This window comes from Cebus imitator, unplaced genomic scaffold (genome assembly GCF_001604975.1).
Source record: "Cebus imitator isolate Cc_AM_T3 unplaced genomic scaffold, Cebus_imitator-1.0 Scaffold125, whole genome shotgun sequence".
NCBI lineage: Eukaryota > Metazoa > Chordata > Mammalia > Primates > Cebidae > Cebus > Cebus imitator.
In genome coordinates, this window is record NW_016107440.1 from 3342225 (window position 1) to 3350192 (window position 7968).

General features: G+C 45.2%; 1 pseudogene; it reads left to right on the forward strand.

Annotated features, from left to right (window-relative positions):
• Positions 1-1484: 1484 nt before the first annotated feature.
• On the forward strand, positions 1485-3577 carry LOC108312529 (annotated as a pseudogene).
• Positions 3578-7968: the final 4391 nt, after the last annotated feature.

The window sequence follows — 7968 nt, forward strand, 5'->3', positions numbered from 1 at the left end:
AACAGCATTGTTCACAATAGTTAAGATGTCAAAGCAACCCAACTGTCCATCGATGGATGAATGAATAGGCCACAACATGGATGAACCTTAAGAACATGATGCTCAGTGAAAGGAGCCAGTCACAAAAGGACAAATACTGTATGATTCCCCTTAGATGAGATACTTAGAGAGGTCAGAATCACAGAGGCAGAAAGTAGCATGCCAGGGGCTGGAAGAAGGGGGGAATAGGAGATTATTGTTTAATGGATATGGAGTTTTGGCTTTATAAGACTAAAAGAGTTAAGGAAATGGATGGTGGTGACAGTTACAACAACATTATGCATGTATTATCTGGATATGGTGGCATGCATTTGTAGTCCAGGTACTTGGGAGGCTGAGATGGGAGGATCACTTGAGTCCAGGAGCTTGAGGCTGCAGTGAGCTATAATTCTGCCACTGCACTTCAGGCTTGGTGACAGAGAGACCCCATCTCATTTGATCCAGCAATCCCATTACTGGGTGTATATCCAAAGGATTATAAATTGTTCTATTATAAGGACATATGCACACAAATGTTCATTGCAGCACTGTTTACAATAGCAAAGATTTGGAACCAACCCAAATGACCATCAATGACAGACTGGACAGGGAAAATGTGGCACATATATACCATGGAATATTATGCAGCCATAAAAAACAATGAGTTCGTGTCCTTTTTAGGGGCATGGATGAACTTGGAAACCATCATTCTCAGCAAACTGACACAAGAACAGAAAATCAAACACCACATGTTCTCACTCATAGGCGGGTGTTGAACAATGAGAACACATGGACATAGGGAGGGGAGCATCACACACTCGGGTCTGTGGGGGGAAACTAGGGGAGGGACAGCAGAGGGTGGGAAGTTGGGGAGAGATAACATGGAGAGAAATGCTAGATATAGGTGATGGGGAGGAAGGCAGCAAACCACATTGCCATGTATGTACCTATGCAACAATCTTGCATGTTCTTCACATGTACCCCAAAACTTAAAATGCAATAAAATATATATATAATAAAATAAATAACATTCAACCCCCCCCTCAAAATACCATTATGAATGTATCTAAAAACACTGAACTGGGGTCAGATGCAGTGACTCATGCCTGTAATCTCAGCACATTGGGAGGCTGAGGAGGGGAGATTACCTAAGGCCAGGAGTTTGAAACCAGCTTGGGCAACATAGAGAGATCCCATCTCTTAAAAAAACAATTAGGTGTGGTGATGCACACCGGGAGTCCCAGCTACTTGGGAGGCTGGGGTGGGAGGGTTGCTTTAGCTGGGAGGTGGAGGCTACAATGGGCTACGATTGTGCCACTGCACTGGGAGACAGAGTAAGGCCCTGTTTCAGAAACAACAATGGAAAACCCCAAAACAGTGAACTATACAACTGAACTGTTACAGTAGTTGTACAAATATATAACTACAACTCTAAAAATAGTTAAGAGGCCCAAGTCCGCAGGAAGATGGCGGCACCACTCATCCCCTCTCCCAGCAGATTCCCATTAGAAATTCGGTGTATGAATCTTATTACAAGCAGGTCGATCCGGCACACACAGGGAGGGTGAAGGCGAGGGAAGCTGCGTTTTCTCTAAAGAAGTCTGGCCTCTGGGACATTATCCTTGGGAAGATATGGGACTTGGCCAACCCAGAAAGTAAAGGGTTCTTGGATAAACAGGGTTTCACTGAGACTGGTGGCCTGTGCACAGAGTGGCCATGGAGTTACCTTGAGCAATCTGAATTTGAGCCTGCCACTGCCTAAATTCCATAACACCAGCATTTCTCTGATGGTCGTGCTGCCCTCTGCCGAGGCCCTCTGGGCTGTGAGGGTGAAAGAAAAGGCCAAATTTGATGGGATATTTGAAAGCCTCTTACCCATCAACGGTTTGCTCTTTGGAGACAAACTCAAGGCGGTCCTCGTGAACTCAAAGTTGCCTCTTGATGTCCTGGGCTGGGTCTGGGACCTCAGTAACATCGACCAGCGTGGGCACTTGGGCTGAGACGAGTTTGCGGGTGGCCATGCACTTAGTGTACCAAGCCCTTGAGAAGGAGCCTGTGCTTTCTGCCCTGCCCCCATCCCTCATCCCACCCTCCAAGAGAAACAAGACTGTGTTCTCCGGTGCCATTCCTGTCCTGTCTGCCAGCCCCCACCAAAAGACAGCCTGCATGCCACACCATCCCATGGCGGCGTCAACAACCTCAGCAGCACAGGGAGCCTGTCCCCAAACACAGCCTCAAGCAAACACAGCCAGCAGTGAACTGGGTGGTGCTGGTGGCAGACAAGATGCGATTTGACAAGATATTCCTGATGACCGACCCGGATCTGGACAGCTGTGTGAGTGGCCAGGAGGTGAATGAGATCTTCATGCACTCGGGCCTCACACAGAACCTTCTGGCACACATATGGGCCCTAGCCAATATAAGGCAAATGAGGCAGTTAAGCAAAGACCAATTTGCTTAGCTATGCATTTCATTCAGCGGAAAGTCAGTAAAGCATCGAACCCCCTCAAGTCCTCTCGCTGGACATGGTCCCACCCTCGGAGAGAGGCACTCCCGGCCCATACAGTTAAGGCTCTCTCGGCTCCGGGGAGTTTACTGGTATGAAGGAGCTTGATGACATCAGTCAAGAGATCACCCAGTTACAAAGAGAGAAATATTCACTGGAACAAGACATTAGAGAAAAGGAAGAGGCAATCAGACAGAAAACCAGCGAGGTACAGGAATTACAAAATGACCTAGACTGGGAAACAAGCAGTTTGCAAAAGCACGAGGCTCAGAAACAAGACGCTCAAGATTGCCTGGACAAGGTGGACTAGCAGAAGGCCAAGCTCTGAGACATGCTGAGCGACGTCTGGCAGAAGAGCCAGGACGAGACTCAGATGATCTCATCATTGAAAACGCAAATCCAGCCTCAGGAATCTGACTTAAAGTTCCAGGAAGACAATCTGAACCGAGCCAAGTCGGGGCTGAACCGATTGCAGCACGAGGAAACCCAGCTGGAGCAGAGCATGCAGGCTGAGCAGGTCCAGCTGGAAACCATCATCGAGTCCCTGAAGTCAATGCAAGATGAAATCAACCAGGCAAGGAGCAAACTTTCCCAACTGCATGAAAGCTGCCAGGAGGCCCACTGGAGCCGGGGCAGTATGACCAGTGCTTGACGGAGCCCACAATGCCAGCCTGACCGACCTGGCTGACCTGAGCGAAGGCGTCCCTGGCAGAGGGGGGTGGTTTTGGAGCCACGGATGATCCTTTTGAAAATAAAGCCTTGTTATTTAGCAACAACACTTAAGAGTTGCATCCAGATCCTTTCCAGACAGAAGACCCCTTCCAATCTGACCCATTTAAAGGAGCTGACCCCTCCAAAGGCAATCCATTCAGCAATGACCCCTTTGCAGAACAGCAGCAGTTTCAACAGATCCATTTGGAGGATCTTTCAAAGAAAGCAATCCATTCCGAGGCTCTGCCACCAACGGCTTCTTCAAGTAACAGACAAAGAATGACCCATTTACCCCAGACCCATTCAGGAAAAACCCTTCCTTACCTTTGAAGTTTGGCAATGAGGAGCAGCAGCTGGCATGAACCAAGTGGGACAGCGAGGAGGCGGAACAGGAGAGGCTGGCGTAGTTGCAGCGGTAGGAGTAGGAGGACCCGGAACTGGCCATTGTGGCCAGCAAAGCTGACATGCCCGCCGCCTCAGCGTGGGTGTGCGCAGGCAGGACAGGGCACGGGCTGGTTCCAGAGGGGGGCAGCACAGATATCCATATATGCACACACATGCCATAGCCACCGTCCACCAAGGACCAGGACTCGGGGGCTCGTTCAGGGTGAGGACACTCGCCTGCAAGGCCTGGAAAGGTCACATCTCCTGGGGAAGCCCTTACAGAGGCCTTGGCCACCACGTCTGCAGGTCCCTCTGTCTACTGTGCCATCCAGGGTTAACTGCGTCCAGCTCTTCCTCTGGGAATGAACACACGGTGGTCAGCCGAGGAGAGGAAGCACCCGGGGCCTCCCCGCCTCCCCGCCTCCCCTCTCATAGCTGCAGACATCCCCGCCCTTCCACACATCAGTCAGACGCTTCCCCAGCAGTGTATGCATTCATTGTATAAAATGAAGTTTGAATGAATAATATAAAATATTTTAATACAAAAAAAGCCAAGAGTATAAATTTTATATTATGTGTATTTTACCACAATAAAAAAGAAGTGAAAGAGAAAACACCTGTCCTCAGTTTTTGACTGGGAGAAGTTCCGGGTTAGGCAGATCTGGCGCTGTGGTAGGGAGGAGTTGGGTGGGGCTGTCTATGTGCTTCATCTGCGGGTCTTCAGTTACTCCTCAGCACCACTTCTCACACCTGTGCCTCGTGTCACCTGCTATGTCAGAGTCTAGAGTTTTCTTCAGGTCCTGCAGCCCCTTTGCTTGTATTCCAGGCTGACTTTCCATCTTTTCCCTTTATTTTTCATCATTCTTCCCTCTGCTTTATGTCTTCCAGCAGTTCATTAAAACTCTTTGCCTACTGCTCGCTCTCCTGCAATTCTCTTGGCTCTTGTGGGTTTGTGCCTTTCAAATTCTTTTGCCATCTTTTTCATGGGATCTCTGGAGGAGGGGTGATACCCAGGTGTGCTTGGTACCTCCCCCTGTATTGTCCAACCAGCAGAGTTGTTAATTTTGTCTAGAGGGAATGAATCTCTAGATTTTCTATTGATTATGGATGTAGAGAGACTTTTGAGTTTACTTTAAAATACTCTAGTTTAGGGTTGAAAGGAAACTTACACTTTAATAAATGAATCCCCATGTCTTAATTCAGGGCTGGATGGAAATGTGGACTTGAATAAATAAATCCCATGTCTCTCTTACATCAGTCACGGTTCAATCGGAGAAGCATGGCCACTAGGTATGCCCTTGTTTATTATTGATTATAGGGATTTGACCTTATGCAGTTGTGGGGGTGATTGGAAAAGTCTCTCTATGGCTGTTTTCTTAGTGCTTGATCCTGGGGTTTGAATGCTGCAGGGTGAACAAGAAAGATATATGTAAAGCAGGGGAGAGTCAAGACAAGATGGAACCAGAGGCATGACTTGGAGTCCTTAAGGATGGATTGAGCCTGTTGGTTCTTGTTGCCCTTGACCTTGGTGGTGTGGGTGTCCTGTGGAAGGAGCTGGAACCCTTGATCACAGAGGTAAACACACACTTGATTCAGGACCTGTAGAAGCTGAATGGGGATGTGAGAGAAGGGGGAGCAGTTTGAGGACTGATTGCTGTCTCATGGCATCCAACTGAGCCAGCAGGTGAGTGATAATGTGTGGGAGCTGCTTAGTCCCCTGCACCTGCCCGCTGAGCATGAGAACCACATGGCTGCAGCTTTACTTCCACCCTTCCAATCTCCGAGACCTGTCCCAGCTGGGAATTTAGAAGGAAAGGAATTTTAGGAACCAGTTTCCTCTTGTCAAATTGACACATTACAAAGCCACCACATTTTTGGAATAGAAAAATTAGGCTCAGAGACATGGCATGAATTATACAAAGCTTTATAATTCTTTTAAAACTTGAACTAGAAACCAGGACTTTTGATTTCCAATTCAAATACCTTTAAAAAATGCCTCCACCTTACTATAGACATAACACATTCTTATTAGAGAAAATTTGAATAACAGAAGAAACTTAAGGTAAGATAAAATATCACCCATAGTTTCATCATTTAAACTCAAATCATTGTTAATGTTAGTGTATTCCCTTTCATTTTTTCTCTGCCTATGTAGTATATTTCCATAATTCTATGACACGTGCATACATATATATTTTCTTATGCATTAAAATCTTTATTAGCATAATCAATAAGAATTTATTGAACCATTTGTCTAAAAATAGATGTTAAGGCTGTCACTTTTTTTTGCTAATACAAGTAATGATGAGTATCCTTGTGCATATATTTTTATTTTTATATTATCCTTATGATAGAATCTTAAAATTGAAAGCACATACACTGAAATTGCTTTCATCAAAGATTATTCCACTTTACCAGAAGTGTGTGACAATATCTGACTTCCTAAGGCTTGACAGCACTGTTTATTACCTTTCCAATATCTCTGTTATCAAATTTTATCATTGTTTCCATTTATATTGCTTTGATTATTTGGAAGGGTGAACATTTCATCTGAGTTTGTTAATCATTTCTGGTTAATTTGGGGAAATTGTTTATCCACTTATCAATGAAGGGTCTTAATTTTCTTTTGGTGTTATCGTTTACTATGTCAGATATATCAATTCCTTGTCATTTTGTTACAGATATTTCCTTTTTCTTAAGCAATTCAGTGTTCTGAGTCATAACCATGTAGAATAATGGGCTCCTGGGAACAGAAGCAACAGCCGCGTGGAGGGTGAGGACAAGCTGACATTTAGAAATATCTGGTCAAGGGTTCCAACTGGCGTTTGTTTGCTGGGGGCACTGGTGTGAAGACCGGCTGAGTCATGAGGTTGAACAGATAGTCCAAGAGCGGTTGAGCAAGGCCAGGTGGGAAGGGCACATGCCCTGGGGCTCCCCAAGAATTGGGGAAAGTGGCTGGTGAAGTGGGTGTGATGGGAACAGTTAGAGAAAATGACGTCTTAGAGTTTATAGGCAAGGACTGTCCTTAGACTTTGGGAAAGCTTATTTGAAAAAGTTCAGATAACAAATGGATGCAGTTCTATTCCCTAGGACCAAGGAAGATGCTCAAAAATATAATTCTAACAAATGCATGTAAGAGGATTCTAAAAACTTAAACTTGGAGGAATGCAGCCCAAACGTTTTGCTTTTCAGTGTACGGGAGCTGGGGAAAATATGTTTGGATGCGGTTCTTATTTTTGAATAAACAATAAATTCTCTACATAGCGAATGGGAATTCATATTCTCATCTGCATAGCTCATCTATATCACATATCTCAGCTGTGTTGCAAATATCTAAGTTAGGACACTGTGATTACAGTGGAGGCGTTACCCTCCACTACCTGAGGAAGGTTTTATTTGTTTTGGAGGGGGCTGTTAAGGAGGGAGGTTCTGATCAGATTTGCACTGTGAGGGAAGTAAATAGGATAGAAAGGAGATGAAAGGAGATTTTAATAAGTGTTACTGTTTATTATGCAAATGTCTAATGTTCCAAGAAACACAAGTAGGGACAGTATCTCCTCTTAGTTTCTATTGCCGATTGAGTTGTACAGTAAAGCATATTTCAAAAGTCTCATGACATCTGGTAAGTAGGATTAGAAAACAAAACTATTTGTTTTTTCTTAAGATAAAAATCATGCCTTTTTCTTTTTTTGAGACAGAGTCTTGCTCAGTCACCCAGGTTGGAGTGAAATGGCTTGATCATAGCTCACTACAGCCTCCAGCTCCTGGTCTCAAGCAATCCTCTTGCCTCATCCCCCCAAAGTGCTAGAATTATAGGCATGAACCACCACGCCAGGCCCCAAAAGCATGGATATTAATTTGAATTCAACCTTCGATCTTGGTGTATAGAAAACTCAGATTGGATGGTATATATTTTTGTATTCTCACATGCCTTTGTGTGTTCATTTATTTGTATCTATTTTATTCCAACAAGGGTGTGAGCTTTTCTGTGTTTGTCCTGCTGCTTCTTTTCCCTTCTCCTCTCCATCGGGTGAGATTTTACACATACTCCAAAACTCAATTCAATTCTCAGCTGCTCTGTGAAAACTTCCCCAGCTTACCTAGGGTGGGATCAATTTCGCCTTTCCTAATGCTTCTGCGGCCATCCCATTTAGACTATTAACAGTTTCTACTAGATGGTAAACTCCCTGAGGCCTCATTTATCTGTATGTCTTCAGCATCAGCCCAAGCCCACCGTGTCTACAGCATGAAGCACAGGAAGCCCTCTGTGCTCCTCCTTCCTGTTGCCCTCTCTCTGTCTTTCTGGGTTTGCTTTGCTAAACCCCCCCACCCTGCCAGGACCCCCAGGG